The following is a 21,210-nucleotide window of genomic DNA, read 5'->3' on the forward strand; positions in this document are numbered from 1 at the left end:
TGAGCTAACCCACCATTGATAACGGCCCGCCAGCAACCACAACCCTCGTTAATGCTTCACATGGTTTAGTTGTGTTTATTCCTCACCCTTTGCTGAGTGGTGCCTTCAGATTTATGCACGCCAAATATTCATAACAAACAGAACTCTGTAGGAATACCTGTGACCAGGTTAACCGTCTAGAAAGGCATTTATGTGCTCATAAATGTTCCTGATAAGTGCATATGTAATGCTTTATTCAGATTGTGCATCACTAAATGCATCCCATGCAAATTAGATATGTTTGCCTCGTTTGATTAAAAACTCAATAAAGATATTTAAAAAATAACAATAATCATTCCAGAGATAGAAATTGAATGGGCACTTTTGGTGCAAATATATAAGGGTGTCAGAGACAACGCAGTATGTATAACTGTTGCAAATGTAATGTACACCGTCAGTTGTAATGCAGTATATAGAGACGATTCAAATGTGATGTACAAGGACTGTATCCTCTCTTTGTCTGTCCTATTCCTCTATGGTTTCACCACTAATTTGTCTGTCCTTTCCCTCTTACATCTCTTTCACTCTCAAAAAACAAACAATAGGGGCTAGCTATATAGACTAACCCTGGGCGTAGTTCGCGTAGTAGCGCTACTCGTAGCTACGCGAAGTGCACTTCGCACTACGCGAGATACGAGTAGCACTACGTGAACTGCGTGGTGCGCTGTTCGTGGTGATTGCACAGTGCTGGATGCTTGTCCGCACTGTGCAATCATTGAAAACGGCATCTTGCACAGTGCGAGTTGTCGTTTTCTGCGGCAGCTTTCTCAACGCGGACTGGTAGTTTCTCATTGCGAGCGGTCGTGAGCATACGCGACCACTCGCAATGAGAAACCTGACCTCCCCGCGTTCGCCAGGTTTATTTACCATGCTCGCAACAACTTGATGTTGCTGATCGCGAACAAGGAAAAAGTCTCACCGGGATGTCATTTTGCTCGCTCCGCGGTCGCCAAGTTGACGTTGAGGACCGCAGCGAGCAAAAAATGCCAACTACGCTACGCTATGCAATTTTGCACTGTGCTACGTGCAATTCGCGTAGCGCCAAGTAACACAAACTACGCAAACTTCGCAAGCGTAGCGTAGTTGTCCCCCAGGGTTAATATAGACACCAATGTGTAAACGAGTATTTATCCACTCCTGGCTAACCCTGTAACAGTGGTTGTGATTGTATTCTTTATAAAAGCAATAAAAACATTTTTTTTAAAAAGAGAAATGTAATATGCAGTGCTGCAGCAGGATGGAACAAGTCAGGCATCTTTTTATCCAACTGTGTGGCTAAACCAGCCAATGACTGCTGTGTGCTCTAAAAGGTACACAAGCTATGTACCTGTGAATGGGTTTCTGTAGTATTGTGTGCAAGGTACCAGTGGCACGCGCTGTGCACGAGCTGTTCTTGTGCCACCCTGTGCCGTTATAATGTGTTTATAATGTTCTATGTGGCAGCTGGTTTCCTGCAGTTTGTTCATTAGCGTAGCTCCACTGCTGGCGTATAATGTAAGAATTAAACTTGCTTTCTTACAACTGCAGAGTGTGCTCTTCACTTCATTTTGGCGACGACTGCAGTCCCCAAACGGATTTAGCACATCCCGTGGGGTGACCATTTTTCCGGAGGATTTCTTCCTGATTAGTAGAGAGAGATAAAATAGAACATTGGAGTAATCTACTCCTGACAGGCAGTGGACAGTTCAAGTTCCGTGTTCTCCACCTTTTGCTATTTGCTGTGCCTCTCCCGCTCGTCTGGCGTTAGCCCCGCCTTCCAGAGTGACCTCTGTCATCTGCACTTAGTCAGACCCCCAGGAAATTGCAGCATGGATTAGCAAATTTAGCGGCACAAATATGGAAATTTAGCGACACAAATATGGACATTTAGCTGCATTTTTGCAGAACTTTATTTTACTCCTAATCATTAATTTTCGGCCTGAAATCAATGGAAGATGTTTAAGAACAGTATTCCACTTTGAAATATATTTAAAGTGTCTGCAGCTCTACGGAAGCACAGCTCCAGTCCTAACTTCGTGGGGGGGGGGAGCTGTATTTCTCCTCTGGGATGTTCTAGCGTCCATGTTTGCACCCCTGCTGGGAGACTGCTGCCTTCCGGATCCGTGAGGCAGGACACCCTTCCTCAGGCAGCCTAGGGCGCAGGATTGTAGGGGCTGATACAAATAAGTAAGGCAGATTACATAGGGAGGTCACCTCCTGCTTACCTAGCCCAGTCCTCATAGGGCGACTTGAGCAAACATGGCCTGGCCTCGAAAGCGACTCTTGTCCTGAAGATTTTGGAGAGGACGCTTGAACTAAAGGATTACTTTCTAGGGGGAACAACCTTTACAACGCAACTTTTACAACGCACTACCATTACAACGAAACTGTTACAACGCAAATGCATTGACAACGCATGCCATTACAACGCAAGTCTTTACATCGACTTGCACTAGATGGTGTGCTAACATTAAAAATAGTGTAGTTTACTATCCAAACACCTTCCCTACTGTTACGTGGACTGGAGTTAGAATAGTAAATTACACTTTTTTAATGTTAGCACGCCATCTAGTGCAAGTCGATGTAAAGACTTGCGTTGTAAAGACTAGCGTTGTCACTGCATTTGCGTTGTAAAAATTTCGTTGTAACAGCATGCGTTGTAAAAGCATGCGTTGTAACATCATACATCCCTTTCTAGACCCCATCTTAAAAGGTTTGAGAATATTTACTCTTCCAATGTTTTTTTGCACAATGTCATCAAGTTAATTACCAAAAAGTTTAGAACCTCTAAAATGTACTTTTTTAAGTAGACCTCTCTGAGTGGAGTCTAGTTTCCATGACTTCATCCAAAGCAGTCTAGGAACAGCTATTGAAGCCCCAACCGACGCTGCGGCTGCCCACAAGCTTTTATTTTCTTGTTTCCGTTTTGGTCTCCTATTCTTCTTTTTTCCCCTCCTCCCATAAATATTACTTCTACACGTGGTGCCAAGATCCTGTGGTGCAGGAGATATTTGTTGATAATTTGATAAAGATTTTAGATGGTGTTTGCAATTCCATTTAAGTGCAGCACCCTAACCAGGCATGCACTTCACCTTAAATGATGCAGACAGTGACCACAAGCACATGTTTGTGCATACATAAGTGAGACCGGCACTTGAGAAAGGGATACAATGAAATGATGGATGTAAAGCAGGGCTTTCTGGCAGGAAGAAGTCATGTGAAGGAAAAGAAACAGCTTTCTGTGCCACCAATACATACCACGACTCACCCCGGTGGTGATCACTTAAGGTTCAGAGGTTTTGCTCACCTGGTTTTTGGTGGGAAGTGTCAGCTGTCCGGCCACAACTACAAAGGTGATAGGTGTTCCGAATGCTGAAATACCAAGTTAGTTGGTTTCCTAGAGAGGCAGTGGCATGCATGCAAAATGTGATTGCTTGGCTGTTTCTTTTGCGAGAGAGCCTGGTGGCATCATGGATGCTGAACCCCACCCATCATCACTTGTTTTCCCAAGATGGCAATGGCATTGATGCGAGCAATTGGCTGTTTCTTCTGGAAGACTGCATTTGCAGTATCTTGGAACATCCTCATTCTGTAAGAATGTATCAAAAATCCCTCCGCAGGGATCTCAGAGGAAGAGATTGGGATTGTGGGCGGTAAAAGTATACACTGTACATCCTGGATTTAATCCTTTTAATCCTTTAGGGAAATAGTATACAGTTATAAAAAACAAAATAGTCAAACGTAGTGGAATGTGATTGTGAAGGTACTGCACTGACCTGGAAAAGTGTACAGTTCTGCTTTACTGCATGGCATAAAATACTATCCCCCTTCTATCGAACAAAGGGATTGGTTGAATACACTGACGTTTTGACTTTTTGAGATTTTTATCAAAAGGAGCATGCCCTACTTTGTAGTGTAGGTAGAACATTTTACCAAACAGGCATACACTCTGCCATTTCACAAAATATGTGTGATGTTATGAAAAAACATACTAAACATAGGAACATTCCGATCTGAATTGTGATATTTTGAACTGCAGCATAGTCACAGACAGCATTTACGGGTGGAGCATGATTGATGAGTGATCACTATTCAAAATAGCTGCACATTATGGTGTGGAATCTTAACTTACTCATTTTTCTAAAAGCCTTGACTGCGCTATTCCATTGTCATAGACAAGCCAATTAGATTTGTTGACCTTTTCAAATATTGTCAATTTACCAAACCTCATGTGCAGTTGAAAAGTTCCACACAATGTTTCACCTGCGAAACCTTATATAACAAGCATTTGCAATGCAATAGGTCTCGCATTTGCGAGAGTTTAAGCTATTGGCATTGTAAATGACAATGCCTTTTATTTATCTATTTTGATAATTAACATATAAATAAAAGGCATTGTGATTTACAATGCCAATAGCTCAAACTCTTGTAAATGTCACTTCCAAGAAGCGTCCGCCATTGTCCTGGGCTGCTTGGAAAGTGAAAGTGTGCAAGGCGCATTGAATGTTGCATGAAAGCATGTCGTGCCTGCAGCAGGAGAAACTCATTAAAAAAATAGTGCTTACAGACTAAATAAGGCATACGGTGTAACAACAGAAGTAAAAGGGCCAGTCCTCATGGGAGGTTACAAATGAAGACAAGTCGGTACTAAGGAGGGATTAACAAGCCTATTAACGAATCAGAAACCAGCATTTACAAGGGAAAATGACACAAGCCAATGAAAAATATGGGCGGAGAGAGGGCAGAGCTTCAAGTCCATACCTGAATACAGCATGCCTTGCAGAGCAGCGCATGCGCTGCCCAGGCTCGACATAAAAACGGCTGTTTGCAGTAGCACCTGACCTTAAGATGACTGCCCCGAGTTCAGCAAAGCTCATTGGTCGAGCCTCATGATCTAAAGATAGCCACAGAGAGGAGCAGAAAACTCGTGGGAACTCAGCTTTAGGAGACAGTCGACTCAAGAGAATGCACTGAGCACTCAAGTAGCAGGCATCCAGCTTACTGCAGGAAAGAATCATAGTGTGTTTTACCGTATTATCCTGGCACCACACTTGCATCAGTTTTGTGTCACGTGACCAGGGTAGGCTCCCACTGTCACTTTGCTCTCGAACTTTCTCTGCACCCCCAGGGTGGGCTCCCTGCATCTCACTGTCACTGTTTGCAACAATGTGACTGTGGTGTCGGGCCTCAGGCCCGCATGACGGCAATGATTGACACAGACACCAGGTGGTAGGCTACAGTAACTGGCCACAAGCACGTGCACCCGGGCCTTTTTATTAGCGGGGCCACGTCACTCGTGATACCCGTGATGGATGGGTGTGGGGTGCAGTGTGTCCAGCCCTCAAGGGAGTGGCTGGAAGTACAGCTTCCTGCGGGACACTAGAACGTGTCTCGCAGGACACTACATTCCTCCCCAACTTTGTTGAAGGACAAACAAAGGGTTAGTCCAACCTGTGGGAAGAAACAAACAGTTACCTAAAGACCACAGGGTCCATCAGTCTCTCAAGTCAGGTGGCAGGACGACATCAGACATGGGCTGGTGAACATGGTTGGCAGCAGGACCTTCTCGGCGGACACCCGTAATTTAACCTGAGGGACTCAGGACACGACTGCTGGCTTGGAGACGTCCGCGGTATACCGTCAGTTTGCTGACAATGCCATGTCTTGAGGAGCCTAGCGCGCAACCAAGATGGCCGCGTAGGTGCGAGGCTCCCGAGGACCTCCGCGACCTCCTGAATTAATCCTGGCGATATCCTGCCTTGTTGAGGGGACTGTGTCGGGGAACCCGAGCTGAGGCGCCACCCGTTTTTCGGGCTCGAATCGGACCCCGGACACCGGTGGGAGCACCGATCGAAGGTTGCGGCCTTCTCCGCGCCGGCCCCCCGGATTGGAGTAGTGGGGCGATCCGGGGACAAAGTGAACAACAGCGGCGGGCAAGGCTGGGCGACTCGCGTACCCCGCGCTTTCACTTTCGCTTTTGCGCCCTCCTTGCCCTCAAGCGAGGTAGGGTTGCGGAGCGGGGTGCGGTGGTGTGGTCTTGTCCCGGTGCCCGGCTGACCCGCCGGCTGTGGGTTGTCCTGCGGTTCGGTGGTCGCCCTCCCCCCCCCCGGAACCCGTGAACTGGTATAGCGGCCCGTTCGAGGAGATTGGCACGACGGTGGGAGAGCAAGCATGTCCACCAAACAAGATGGCGACCGGGCGAAGGTGAAGACGACCCGCCGTGGCCCGGCGCGCCAATCTAACAGTATGGACCGCTACACTCTCCAGAAGGGTTCTCCGGAGACATCGCGCACATCCCCGGCGGGCCCGACGGAGGCATCTGCTCAGCCGGTGGATCTGACCCTCCGGGACGTCATGGGCGCCATCGCAGAGATGAAGGCCTCGGTGGACCAGCGCTTCGACACCCTAGCGCAAAAAATAGACTCGGTCCTTGTGGATGTGAGCCTTGTGAGGGCTGACTTGTCCAAAACGAACGACCGGGTCGATTCCCTGGCCCACACCGCAACGAGCCTCACGACGGACGTGGTGGCCCTCCAAAAGGAGGTGCGCCGGCTTGGCCAGGCGAGCGCCCTGATGGACCGGCGACTGGAGGATTCCGAGGGTCGGGCCCGGAGGAATAATGTTCGTATTGTGGGGGTGCCGGAGGGACGAGAGGCGGAGGCGGCAGATCTTTTTGTGGAAGAATTGATCCTTACCCATCTCCAGCCCCGGGGGCTGAGTAAGCTTTTTGCGGTGGAGCGTGCTCACCGGGTCCCTGGGGGCAGACCTAAGACCGGTGCCCCGCCGCGGCCTCTCATTGCCCGGATTTTTAACTTTCGGGACAGAGACGCTATCCTCCAGACCTCCAGGCAACAGGGACCGGTCAAGCTTGATAACATGGATGTGCATTTCTACCCAGACTTTACTCCGGCGGTTCAGAAGCAGAGACAGAGTTTTCTTGGTGTTAAACGTCGCCTACGGGACCTGAACCTTAAGTACTCAATGCTTTTTCCAGCTAAGCTGAGGGTGGAGGTGGATGGTCGCACGCACTTCTTTGACCGGCCCGAGGCGGCTGGGGACTGGTTGGACACTCTGCCTGGAGATCGGGGCCGGGGGGGCGGGGGGGTGCGGTTAGCGGGGAGGTCCCGCCGGATCAGAATTGAGGGGTGAATAAATAGGCCTTGCTCTGGACAATGTTCCTTCACCATTTATTGATTGCATATGTTCCCCTCCTATGGAGGTCGTGCGGGGTCTGTTGGGGGCTTCCCTCCTCCTCTGGGGGACTAGTTAGTTTTCAGCTATGGGGCGACAGGCACACTGCACTTTGGGGGGGCTGTCTGGGCTCATGCAGGGGTGCAGGGAGGGGGGAGTTCTGTTGGGATGGGGGGGTGGGGGGGGGGGTGTTGTTTGTTTGCACCGCAAGGCAAACCCGCTACTGTATTGTTGCTTTTAAGATGCTCTGTGGGGGACGACCGATTGTTTCTACGTATGATGGGGGGTAGGGATTTGACTGTGTTGTCATGGAATGTTAACGGCCTGGGGGATAGGATTAAGCGTGGTGTGGTCCTGCAGTACTTGAAACGTATTTCACCAGATGTTGTCTTCCTGCAGGAGACACACCTTATAGGTAACTCCTTTCATGCAATGAATCGGCGGGGCTATCGTTTGGTGGCCCATTCTGGCTTCACTTCGGGCTCGCGGGGGGTGGGTATTATGATCAAGAACTCGCTCCCGTTGGAGATTGATGAGGTGCGCCATGATGAGAGGGGACGCTACACTGTCCTGGTGGGTAGAATGGAGGGTAGAGTGTTTATTTTTATATCAGTGTACGTCCCGCCTGGGTTACAAGCCACCACATTTGCGGACCTGGGGCACCTCCTTCTGGACCTTCCGGGTGGCCTGCTGGTGGTTGGAGGGGACTTTAATGCGGTAGCTTCTGGGTCTATGGATCGCCATCCCCCTAGGGACCTCCCCCGGGCACAGGCGTGGCTGTCCGGCCTTTTAGACACGCTGGGCCTGGTGGATTGCTGGCGACTAAAGCATCCCGCACAGCGGCAATACACCTTCCACTCGGGTGCCCATGGTAGCCTCTCGCGGCTTGATTACATCCTTGTCCCGGCGGCCCATGCAGGGAGGGTGGGGGAGGTGTGCCATCTGGCGCGGGGTATTTCAGACCACTCCCCATTGCTGTTACATTTCGATGTCTTCCCGAGGGGGGATGGCAGGGTGGCTCCAATCAATGCATGGTATTTGCGCGACCCCACCATTCGTGCCGATTTGATCAAATCCTTACAGCGATATTTCGACGAGAATGTGGGGTCGGTCCCTTCGGCCATCTCCCTGTGGGAGGCTTTTAAGGTAGTTCTCAGAGGGGAGGCCCTCTCCTTTATCTCCCATGCCCGGCGGCGCGAGCGGGAGGAGGTGACCCGGGTAGAGGCCGAGATTGCGGAACTGGAGGGTGACCTGGGGAGCGGGGTAACGGATGCCAAGCTGCATGTTCTACACCTAAAGCAGGCGGCCTATCGGGCCCTCGTCACGGAGGCGGCCAGGGGCCTCAGTAGAGAGCAGCAGGGGCGATTGTATGATGTGGGTGATAAGGCTGGCAAATTGATTGCGTGGTTGGATAAGAGGGAGAGAGCGAGTCGCGTGGTTCCTTTGATTGAGAGTATGGATGGTGCGTGTGTCACCGAGCCGGAAGCCATTGTCTCCTGCTTTGCGGATTATTTCCGCGAGGTCTACTCCCCGGTTTCCCCCTGCTCGGAGGAAGATTCCCATGCCCTGCTTCGGGACATCGCACTGCCCTCCCTTACGGTGGAGGACAGGGATTCGCTGGACGCTCCTCCCACCTCGGACGAAATTGCCCTGGCTATTCGCTCGGTTGCATCCGGCAAGGCCATGGGCCCCAATGGTATCCCCATCGAGCTATACAAGCTACGCCCGGATGTACTGGCGCCCCACCTGCGCGCGATGTTCCTGGCGGCCCACTCGCAGGGTTCCCTCCCGCCGGACCAGCGTCTGGCCACAATCGTGGTGATCCACAAGGAGGGGAGACCCCGTGAGCGGGTCACATCCTATAGGCCGATCTCGCTCTTGAACGCGGAGCCCAAAATCCTCGCCAAGGTGTTGGCCAACCGGTTGGTTGGCGTGGTGGGCGATTTGGTCCACCAAGACCAATCGGGCTTTATACCACACCGCAACACGGCGCTCAATCTGCGGCGCTTGCACGGGGTGCTCGCGCGTGTCCCATTTGTGCGGGAGCCGGCCATCTTGGCGTCCTTGGACGCCACCATGGCGTTTGACACGCTTGAATGGCCATACATCTGGGCGATGCTGGCGAAATTTGGATTTGGACCGGGTTTCATTAGCTGGGTCAAATTGTTGTATTCGGGCCCATTGGCGCAGGTGGTGGTGAATGGGCGAGTCTCGGCCCCATTCGCGCTGGGGCGGGGCACGCGACAGGGTTGCCCTCTGTCGCCTCTCCTGTTTGCACTGGCCCTGGAGCCCCTGGCGGAGTGGCTGCGGTGGCACCCTTCCATCCGTGGTCTCCGCTGGACCCCCGAGCATGAGGACCGCGTGTCCCTCTATGCTGACGATATCCTTCTGTATCTCGCCACCCCGCGTAAATCACTGATCGTCCTTGTTGATGTTTTGCGCTCATTCGGTCGCAACTCAGGCCTTGTCATCAACTGGGCGAAATCCTGTGTATATGTGCTTTCCGGGGAGGCTCCGGTCCTACCACGGGACTGTCCGATCCAGATTGCCTCCCAGGGGTTTCGGTACCTGGGTATATATATCACTCTTGACCCGGAGGCCCGCTATGAGCGGAATTTGCTACCCCCCCTCCAGCGCTTGAAGGAGGACGTGGTGCGCTGGCGGCGTCTGCCGCTTTCGCCGCTCGGCCGAGCGGCCTTGTTTAAAATGATGTCCTTGCCGCGCTTCCTGTACGCCCTCCAGAATACTATGGACTTGGTTCCGGCACGCTACTTCCGTGAGGTGGAGGGCCTCCAGCGGCGCCTGTTCTGGGACGGGAGGCCGCGCATTGCTCTGGCTAAATTGACGCTCCCGTGGTACGATGGGGGGGTCGCCCTCCCGGACATTAAACGGTATTACTGGGCCTCCCAACTAGCTGCAATTAATCATGGCCTTTACGGGCCCGCCTTGAACCCGGCATTTGAGATGGACAAGATGCTCCTGCCCGGTGGCGATTACAATCGAGCGCTCTACTCTGGCGCGCCCGACTCCCGTCTGACGGGACCGACGCGTGTCATGGTGCGTGTCTGGCACGCGGCTAATGCAGCTATGGGGTGGAAGGACCGTTTGACCCGGGCGTCACCGCTGTATGCGTCTGAGAGGTTGGGCTCCCTGTGGACGTCGAAGGGCTTCGAGAAGTGGGACACGATCGGAATGAGCACGGTGGGAGATCTTTGGACGAGGGGGGGATTCAAAACTTTTGAGACGCTGCAGACGGAGTTTCAGCTGCAGGGCAGTGAGTACTTTCGGTACCTACAAGTCCGCCATGCGCTGGGCTCCGTCTTCCCGGATGTCGCGTCCATTCCGGAGTCTTCCCCCCTGGAGGACAGAGTGCTGGATGGCCATGTCCCAGACAGCACGATCTCCCTCATATATAAAAAACTGATCAACGACAGATCGTGCCTGCTGACTAGTCTCCGCGAGGCCTGGGTTGCCGACGGGCTGGAGCTGGACGACGAGGATTGGATTTCCGCGGTGGCCTCTCCGAAAGAGGTGGCCATCCCGGCTCGCCTTCGTTTCGTCCAGCTTAAGATCCTTCACCGGGTTTACGTGACGGGGCCAAGGCTTCTACGTATGGGCTTTGCTGGTGACGGATTGTGTAAGCGTGGTTGTGGTGCTTTGGCAACCTTCATGCATATACTGTGGGAATGCCCTAAGGTGGAGCGATTCTGGCGTGGTGTGCATGAGGTCCTGCGTGTGGTTACGCGTGTCGCGCTGTTGCCGGAAGCGAGGAGATGCTTGCTGAATGTGTGGGAGCCAAATGACTATTCGGTCCCGCAAACGCGGTGGGTGACTCTGGGATACATGATAGCTAAGCGTGACATTGCTCAACTGTGGGGATCCCAGAGGCCCCCGGCGGTGTTGGCCTGGAAAGAACATATGGATTGGTGTATGTTTCGTGAAAAGGTGGTGTATGTGGCGAGGGGTAAGCCTGGGGCGTGGGTGAAAATCTGGGGCCCCTGGAACGCCTACCGCGGGGGTATTTGTGAGCCGCCACTGCTACCGGCTGCCTCGCCAGCTCCGTCTCCCTAGATGGCCCCCCTCCCTCGGCCGTGGGCACGCGGTTCCCCAGTCCCTGATCTACTCCCATTCCCCTCTTCAGAGTTTTGCTGCTGGTTGGGATCCCCCACTTATGGAGCACGTGCTGTCACTTTGGATCGCGGGTTGCCTTGCGGGTGTGGTTCTGTGTGTTGTTTTGTTTTGATAAAAGGGAACCGTATTGTGGGCATGGAGCTATGCGGCCTGCAACATTGATTTCTCCTGCTTTGCTAATCTGCACCGCCAAGAGACTCTTACTGTATGTATGTCATATGCTTTTGTCACTCTAGCGGCCGGCCGGGTGGTTGTAGGCCCATACCTGTAACTTTTTCAAACTGCAATAAACGGTTTCAAAAAAAAAAAAAAAAAAAAAGACAATGCCATGTCTTGCTGTCTTCCATGGCTTTCTCCTGGCTGACGTCGGTGATGGTCTGTGGTGAGTTCTGACAGTTCTTTTTAGCGTGCTGCGTCATGACCGTGGATGGAGTTTCAAGTGAGAGTTCACAGAGGTGTTGCTGGACCGACTATCCCTGTTGAACCGCTTGGCTGCAACTGGTTCCATGTCGGTGGGGCAATGTCTCTTCCCGCTCTCCCGCCTGGGGAGGCCCGTCGTCGGGGTTGCTGCGGGACTGCAGGAAGGCTGCGCTGGGGCCGCTGCTTGTGTGCCATCTGGGGGCAGCTGCAGGACCACCAAAGAGCTGTTGCTTGGTTGCACGCCCAACCCTCACGGGTGGATGAGTCTTGGTCAAGACTTGCACTCGCTGCCGCGGTTCCGGTGTAGGCCAGGTTCACAGGTGATTTCTGGTTTTGTTTAGTCGGCTTGTGTGGCAACGGTTTTGGACTCAAGTCCATCGGTACTCGGGGAGTGGTGTTTGACGCATGTGCTGATGGCTGGCGCGGTGATGGTTGCCAGCCATGTGGTGAGTCGGAATGACAGGTGGTGGCGGCTTGCTGAGAGAGTTCGGATGTCAGGATGGACCTGGACAGCCACGTGCCTCTGCCTTGCTGATGTTGAGTGTCCGTGGCGGTTTAACACGTAGGGTGTGTTGATCCTTTCTTGCCTGGCTTGGGGCCACTGCCAACTCCATCTTGGGGCGGTGTGAGGACGGACACTCAGAGCAGATCTTCACCCGTGTCATCTGCGGACAGGAGCAGGGATGCCACTTGACTTGGACTGCAGACACTTGGGGAATGGCCGTTCACCTGGGGAAGCGTTGTGCAGAGACGCGGTTCGCGACTGCTGCAGCTTACATTCGGTTCTCCCGTGAGGCTGTGTCCAGGGACGGTGGTCCGCCTTGGTGGCTGTCGGATGTGTCAGGGTGTGCTCTTGGCTTGCTGTGAGTCCTCGGTCTTCTCCTTTTGCTGGTCTGTTCAGTCTACCTGTGTTTATCTGGTTTTCCGGGTGACAGGGCTGTCACTCTTCTTTTTTCGAGGGCGTTGCGCTTGGACCTCGAGGCAGCGCTGTCATGGCGCCGGCTTCTGCCTTCGCTCCGGCGCGCTCCTTGCTTGCTGGGCGACGTGACGTCCAGTCGCGTGTCGCTGGCGTTGGAGCACCTGTTGCTGTGGCGGCCGGCCACGTGGAGTGTGCGACTCCTCTCTTGCCTGTCGTGGGTCACCGCCGACTCCATCTTGAGAGGCTGTGTTGAGGAGGACACTGTGTCGCTTTCGGGCCGCTGCGGGTGTGACTTCTTTCTTGCCTGTCGTGGGTCACCGCCGACTCCACCTTGAGGCAGTGTTGAGGAGGACCTTGTTGCTTTCGGCTTACTGCGGGGCTGCGGGTGCGACTCCTTTCTTGCCTGTCGTGGGTCACCGCCGACTCCATCTTGAGGCAGTGTTGAGGAGGACCTTGTTGCTTTCGGCCCACTGCGGGGCTGCGGGTGCGACTCCTTTCTTGCCTGTCGTGGGTCACCGCCGACTCCACCTTGAGGCAGTGTTGAGGAGGACCTTGTTGCTTTCGGCCCACTGCAGGGCTTCGCTGTGGCGGTGGAGATGTGGGTGCTCTCCTACCTGCGTTCAGCCGTGCTTCTTTGCGGAGATGTCTCTATCTCCCTGGTGCCTGCTCGTGCTGACGGATTCACAGGTGTGGTCTTCTGCGCGCTTTGTACCACATGCGCTCTGTCTTCTCCTTGGGCGCTCATTCTGGCACTGGTGTGCCTGTGGTGTGGTTGGCGATTGTGCCTGTTCACAAGTAGGGGTGGGTGGTGCAACCTCTTCACTGGCAGTGACGTTGGGCACCCACGTGTGGTGTGTGCCCTGCACCAGCCTTTCTTGCGCTGTTGTTGTGGGTAGGTACCTTGTGACGATGCGGTCTGTTCAGCTTGCTGCTTTTGGGACCTTGCAGAGTGACTGGCACATTTTTTCAGTGTTCAGTGGTTTCGCAGTTTCGCTGGTGGCGAATGAAACAATGTCCTGCTGGGGTGTGCGGCTTCTCTTGTCTAGGTCCTGGCTGCTGTGTCTGTCCTGCTTTCTTGCAGTGGTGGTCGTTTGCTACTCTGGGCATGTGACGTAGTTTCCTTGCTGGCGGTGGCGTCAGACAGCCACTGGGGGGGGGGGGGTAGCATAACACCTGCTGGCTGTTGCACTGGTCAGCCACTGATAGTTGCATGCTCTGCGCCCACTCCTTTTGTTCCTTCGGGGGGGGTGGCTTGCTGCCTTTTTAGGCCTTGCTGTTGCTGTGGTTATTTACAGCCACTGACGGCGTGTGGTATAATCAGCATCAGTCCTGGCTGTGTCTCTCCATTTCCTGTGGAAGCCTTTCATGCCACCACTCCCTTTTGTCAGTCCATGTAGTGAAGGAGAGCGTGACAACAGTTCACGTTTGCTGCTGTGCTTGCAGTGGCGGTAGATGCTAGGGGGTGTGCAGCGCACAGTATCCTTTGCGGCTCGCTATCTAGCAGGGCTTCTTTGCTGTGTGCACCATTCCTCTCTTCTTGGAAAAAAAGTAGTGAGCCTAGTTGACTAGTATGCTTGTTGTGGCACTTGGGAGTGCAGGGCACTGGAGGTGACGATGTGGGGTTTGTACCGTGCAATAGCAGGCTCAGCATGGCATGAGTCTCTGTTTTATTGGCACTATTTAATTGCTGATCTGCCATCTGGTACACTGCTGCAATTGGCTTGTAGGTGGTACTGCAGGCTACTCCTTGGTGCATGTGTCTGCGCTGGCCTGAATTTTCACAAGTGGTTTATTATGCTGGGGCCATCTTCCTTTCAGTCAGTTAAGGCTCTGGTGCTCTGGTGCTGTGCAGTGGACTTTTGCGTGCAATGCCTCTTGCTGTCCACTAGGTGGCACTGCGGGTGATCACGAAGATCGCCAGGTAGGTATTCCCGAGTGCTGTAGGTGTTCCCGAGTGCTGCAGGCGTCCCTTGTTTTTCTCGGGCGCTGCAGGAGGCCACAAGAACTCCACTCGTGCTGTGAGCCTCAGGTGCATTCGAGTTGTCGGCGTTCCTATCTGTGAGGTCTGGCCGCGAGGATCGCGCTGTGGTTTACGATGCGGGGCAAAAGCTTAATTAAGCTTGTGGAGCGCTTACTTCTTCCCCAGGTCACTGCTGACGTGTGGCGCCAGAAATCACCGCTGAGTGGCGGAGCTGCCACTATTCGCGGACGCACCCTACGGCTGCTGTTGGTCTCGACTGGCGTGCGACTTCAATCTTCACCCCTTAATCAGGAAGTTCGTTGGAGACAATCCCGACGGCATTGCTGCTACTCCTTCCCCGTTGCGCAGGGGTTGACGATGCAGGTCTGTGCGTTCTCTTTTATTTATTTTCCGTGCACTAGCCCTTTGTCCACATTGCCCTTTTTTGCTTCCGATGCGCTGCATGGCACGATTCAGACCCAGTGGGTGACAGGGCCTCTGGATTTTCACGCCGCTTGGGGGCGCTTCGGGGTGATCTTTACTTAAGGCAGAGGTCTCCTGGCGCAGGCGTGTAAGCACTCTCTTGCGGGGACTTTAGTTGGGGTCACAACGGCAGGCAGCTGCCGCAACAGGTGGCACCTCATCACTCGAGCTCATACTTCTCGGCTCTTCTCCATCTCCTCCGCCATTCCGGCGAGGCCGGGGTTCACCCTCTTGTCGGGGGGACGTGCGCACTTCTACAGGCAGGCAGTTGCGACAGTTTGTACGTCCTGTATATCACCCCTTTTCCACGGAAGCTGAGGTGCAATGTGGCACCCAAGTGGGGTCTGACCCCCTCGTCGCCAATGTGGTGTCGGGCCTCAGGCCCGCATGACGGCAATGATTGACACAGACACCAGGTGGTAGGCTACAGTAACTGGCCACGTGCACCCGAGCCTTTTAATTAGCGGGGCCACGTCACTCGTGACACCGGTGATGGATGGGTGTGGGGTGCAGTGTGTCCAGCCCTCAAGGGAGTGGCTGGAAGTACAGCTTCCTGCGGGACACTAGAACGTGTCTCGCAGGACACTACAGTGACCAGGGTGGGCTCCTCGTATCATGAGTATACTGATGCTGCTTCGCATGACTCCGGACGTCGCGTTGCTCATCGATCTCATGCTATCACTCCTGCACGGTGGAGTACTTGTCCCACCCTCGTCGCCAGATTTCATATTGTTACGGTGTAGGGAATAAACATGAAACGCTGGTGTTATTTAACTGTTTTATTTGAATTTCTCAAGGATAGCATGTCTCTCTGCAGCCTCCCTCTAGCCCGCTATTCCCATGACTGCCTCCCTTTCCGGTTCCCTTTTTGACCTCCTCTGCCAGGATCCCCTTTTCCCTGGGTCCTTCTGCCCTGACGTTTACTTCCAATTACATTACAATGGCTATTCAAGATTTTGCCAAATTCTACATGGAAACAACAAAAACTAAAAAATGTAACTAAAGCCAAGGACGAGAAAGGAAAAGCTAGGCACATGCAATGCAGCAATGGAAAAATATCAAACTTTTCCCTCAAGCATTGCCTCAATCATCCCAAACGCTGCTTTCTTCAACAAAAATCAATAAAATTATTATATTTCATTTGGCGTTTGTCCATAAAACTATGAAATCATACATTATTTGGTTCAAAATGAGCATGGCTCCCGCCCTTCAAATGTATGCTTAATTTCAGAAACAGTTTTCAGTACATGCAGACAGAACTTTGTAGGTTTGAGGAAATATCTGCCCACAATTGGAAAATAAAAACATGTACACTTATTCAATTGAAACATTTGCACCACCCCTAAAAAAATAAACAGAAGCTATTGGTTTTCTACCGACCAGAGAGCTGTAATGGTATATGCGCGCAACAGGAATCAGCTGTGCAAATAGTTTACCTGCCCCTGACAGAATCAAGCGCGAAAATAATCTGTGGGGGGATCTCAAACAAATGGAAACATTCCATACATCCAGCGCGCACTGATACTTGTCAACTCCTAGTAAAAGGCCCACTTACTACCGGTCAGGCACCATCTCTGGGACTGCCCGCCCCCCCGGGCCTCGGTGCTGTCAGTGTGCTCTCAACATTACAGTATCAGCCACAGGAGGTTCCCCCCTCAGCCTTACTTTAAGTCGCCCAACTCGCGGGGCTCCGGGGTCAGGTGCTATCGAGAGCAGGGTTTCTTAAGTGCAATGTGTGAGACACCATCTGACACTGTTTACAGATAGCGCAGCCCTTACTGACCACAGGATAGAAGTTAAAAGCATTGCTTTCTAAGTTCAAATGTGTTCACCTCGGAGGTGATGCTTGATTTGGGGTTATAAAAAGGCCTGGGACTGCAAATCTTGTCATAAAAAGAAAACTGATTAAAAAAAAAGTCAGAAGTCTTAAATTGGTACCGACGAATCTCAGCTCTTAAGCCTTCTGATCTATTCATCAAGGGTGGTATTTTCCCCTTTAAATTACGAGGTTCCGGTGGCGCCTGAATACTGCAGCTGACAAAATAAGGAATGGAGCAGGTTGAAGGAGGCCTGTGTGCCTTTACAGAAGTCCACTGCAAAACAAGTTTGCTGTTCTGTAGATCAAACAGGGTGACGGGAAGGGCGGTGTGCCCTGGACTGACGCCCAAAACATGAAATACTTGCCAACACAAAGCAGAGATGTGAGTGCCTTTATGCCAATTCCCTGGGAGCCCAGAGCTGCTCAAAACGCTAATAGATTATTAGCAATTATAGCAAATGATTACTTTTGCCAGAAAGAGATATTAGCCGAATGCTCACTACCTCTGAGTGTAAAAACGTATATAATTAGTGCTAACAACAAACAGCTTGGGTATCATAATATTGCTTAATTTGAATAGAATACCTATACATAACACTGGCGCCTACCCCAATTTACACAGAATAGGCAAAAACAGCAACTGAACAAAAAGAGGCGGTTCGATTCTTGAGGTATCCAGAAAATTGTGTAAAATTACCATATGAGCATTCTATTTATGATGCTGATGGTAGGTTGTTATATTTGAACATTTTGTAATGAACTAAAACTCTATATATACAATAATAAATAAATAACAAGCGCACGCTTCGCGCAAGTAGGGGTTGGGGGGAGTGCGGCCGAGAGCAGGCAGCTTTTACCTTGCGGGAGCGAGCGCGATAATTGCTAACACATGGCGCCGCTCGCTCCCGCAAGGAAATTGCCGAACATGCACACGTTGCCATTCAAAGCAATGCAACGCGTGCACGTTTTTGCCTGCAAAACCGGATCGATTTCAAAAGGTCTTTTTCCTATGCAGCGCATGCGCACTGCGTAGGCGAGACCTAAAAAGAAGATTTGGGGGCGTAGGGGATTTTCAGGAAAGTCCTTTATGTGCTTTTTACCAAAATATTATTTTACGGTTTTGCAAGATTTGTGATTTGGTTCTCAAGAGTTCAGCAAAGGCTCTTCAATTGACCCAATAGATATAAGCTCCCTACGGCACTGAAGAAAATGTCGTCGCGAGCCAACTTCAAGTAAGAGGTGTCTTGTGCTACAGAGGGAGCGTTCCAAAGAGATGGCCACAAGAGGTCCTCATTTCCCTAAAGTTGGGAATTGAGAGGATTAACTATATGTTGTTTTCATAGCCCTTTGTCAGCCTTGTCCATAAAAATAATTTTAAAAAATCTAATTTTCCAAATTTTGCAGGCAGTTTTGTAAAAATCGCTGCATTTTTACAAAACTGCCGATTTAGCGATGTTTCTGCAAATCACAAAATCCTGGAGAGTCAGCTCAGTGCTCCAGGTCAGGCTCCATTTCGTTCTTGTCAAGTGCTCTGCCTCTGACACGTTGTGTTGCGGCTAACCACCCGGCATTGTGTCAGATACGCGCGGCCATCTTAAGAGTTTTTTTTTTTTATTAAGTGTGCTGCTCTTGACTTGCTCTGTTGCAGCTTGCCACCCTGCTCTGCATCAGTTATGTAGGGCCATTTTAGGAATTTATCTTCAGCACACATTTTCATTTACTCAGTCAAGAGCATTTCTACCGGCGCTGCTAGCCTTATTCTTGCAGTTTCTTGGAAGTGTTCCCTCATATTAACTGTTTGGGGGACAGTGACTGTATTTTTTTTTTTTTTTGCACAGACAACAAAAGTTAATAATTAACTGTTAAAGAAAATACTAGCGAGAGGTATGCAGATATCTGTTTTTAGTTTGATGTGGAGTTCAATGTTTTGTGTTTTATAGCTGATTTAGATTTTTCCGTTTTCGTTGGCACGCAACAATACTGTAATCCTCCACCACCACTTTTACAAGGTCCAAGTGATCAGCCCATGAAATGGCAAAACTGGTTAGGAATATTTAATAGCTTTATAATTGCAAAAGATGCAAATACATGTTCCACTGCCAGGAACAAGGGTTTGCTCTTAAACACCATTAGTTGTGAGGCACAAGAGATCTTGCATTTACCTCCTATTCAACCTCCTCCAGTTGTTGAGGATTATGACAATTTTTGTGAGGCTATTGACAGACTTAAGTTACATTTTTGTGTGGAACCTAATGTGGTCATGGAGAGATTTAATTTTTATTCACGCCATCAGCTTACTAATTAGGCTACTGAGAATTATGTGCGACTCTGTGCGTTTTGGCTTCTACCTGCGAATTTGGTACTCTTGTGGAGCAACACATAAGGGATCAAGTCAATATGTATTGTGCAAATTAAAAAATTAAGGAGCAACTGCTTTACCACAAAAATCCCAAACTCAAAGAATCGTTGAGTTTGCCAAAGGGATTGAAACATCTATGAGGTTGTGTAGAGTTCTCAATGAGGAGAGTCATACAGATATAGCGATGGTGTGCAGTGTTAACAAGGGTAGAGGCAGCAATATTGGCCATTATAAGTTTTCCTCTAAGCCAAAATGTTCCAGATGTGTCTCAAATGTTCATTCAAACAAGTCGGCATATCCAGCATTGGCAAAGTCCTTTTTCAAGTGTGGAAGATCTGGTCACTTTTCAGTGGTCTGTTAAGTCTTTGCGGAGTGTGAATTTGGGTTCTTAAGATCATCTGGATAATGGCCAAGATTCAAGAGAACAAAATAACTTGATCTTGTTGGTTCGGGGATTTACAGATAGAAGAGGATCGTCTGCGATGCTTGTTACGCAGGTGGGCACTGACACTTGTAGTTCTCCTTCAGGTGAAGTATCGTTGGATGGAGTCAAAACGCAGATGTTGTTGGACTCTGGATCGCCTTTTATGTTGGTGTCCGAGGCCTTTTTCAAGGAACATTGGAAAAATAGAGTTATTGAGAAGAATAATATTAAGGCTTTTGGTTACGAAAATCTATTATAAACGTGTGGCTATTTTGTATGTTCTATTACTAATTTTTTTCACACTATTCTAGATAAGGTCTATGTCGTCAAGAATGGAGAACATGTGTTGGGCTGGAGACACCATGGCAATTTGGGTCTCACCATGGATCCCTCATGTGATATGTCAGTTTATTGTCTGACTATCCAAGAGCAAGGTATAGGAAAACCGATTTCTAGTTTTAAAGATGTGTTTAGGAAAGAACTGGGTAAAGTTAAGGGATTGACTCATAAGATCAGTTTGCGGGAGGGTGCACATCCTGTTCGGCACAAGCTAAGAAATGTTCCCTTGAGTGTGAGGAATGATCTGAGTAAGGAATTGCAACAACTACAAGCTGAGGAGGTGATTGAACCAGTAGATGCTTCAGAGTGGATTTTTCCGCTTGTTTTAGTTAGGAAAAAAATGGTTCTTTGAGATTGTGTGCGGAACTGAGGTTTCCAACAAACAAATTGTAGTTGATGGCCACCCCTTACTCAATATCCAAGAACTGTTGCTCAGTTAGAGAGTGTATTTCACATCACTGGATCTCAAGTCTGCATATGATCAAGTTGTTCTGGAAGAACAATGCAGACAGTTCACAAACTTTATTACCACTGACAGTGTGTTCAGGTATGTATACATGCCCTTTGGGTTGGCTTCAGCCTCTTGGGTGTTTCAAAAACTGATGTACATTATTTAACAGTATGCAAGGAAGTATAGCTTTCCAGGTCTATATTCTTATCTTTGCAGATTCTGTAGAGTTGCACAATTCCTGTTTAGCAGAGGTATTAACTACTTCGCAGAATAGGAGTATGACGCTCTAAATAGAGAAGTGTAAGTTTCTGACCACAGAGGTGGAGTATCTTGGGCAGGTAATTTCTGGAAGAGGGGTTTCTCCTAAACCAGTCATGTCCATGCAATTGCTAATTTAGCTATTCCTAAAGACAAGGATTAGTTACGGTTATATTTAGGATTATATGAATTTTATTCCAGATTTGTGGACAAATTTTCCTATATTGCTTTGCCTTTTAAAGATCTGCTTAAAAAAGTTGTAACATTTTTGTGGAACAAGAAGCATAATGATGCTTTTGGAAATTGAAACATTCAATTGTAAAAACTCTTCCGTTATTTCCTTTTGATCAAAGATTCATGTGTTGTTTGTATGTGGATGCCAGCACAAGCGGTTTGGGTGCTGTGCTTTGTCAGAAATATCAAGGCTCGGAGAGGACT

At 50.3% G+C, this 21,210-nt stretch overlaps 1 protein-coding gene across 1 annotated transcript in view; it reads right to left on the reverse strand.

Annotated features, from left to right (window-relative positions):
* LOC146817937 (uncharacterized) overlaps positions 1 to 21,210 on the reverse strand; it is a 1,667,073-nt gene that overhangs the window by 886,796 nt on the left and 759,067 nt on the right. The gene's annotated exons all lie outside the window — the stretch shown is intronic.

Source organism: Triturus cristatus, chromosome 6, assembly GCF_964204655.1.
Source record: "Triturus cristatus chromosome 6, aTriCri1.1, whole genome shotgun sequence".
NCBI lineage: Eukaryota > Metazoa > Chordata > Amphibia > Caudata > Salamandridae > Triturus > Triturus cristatus.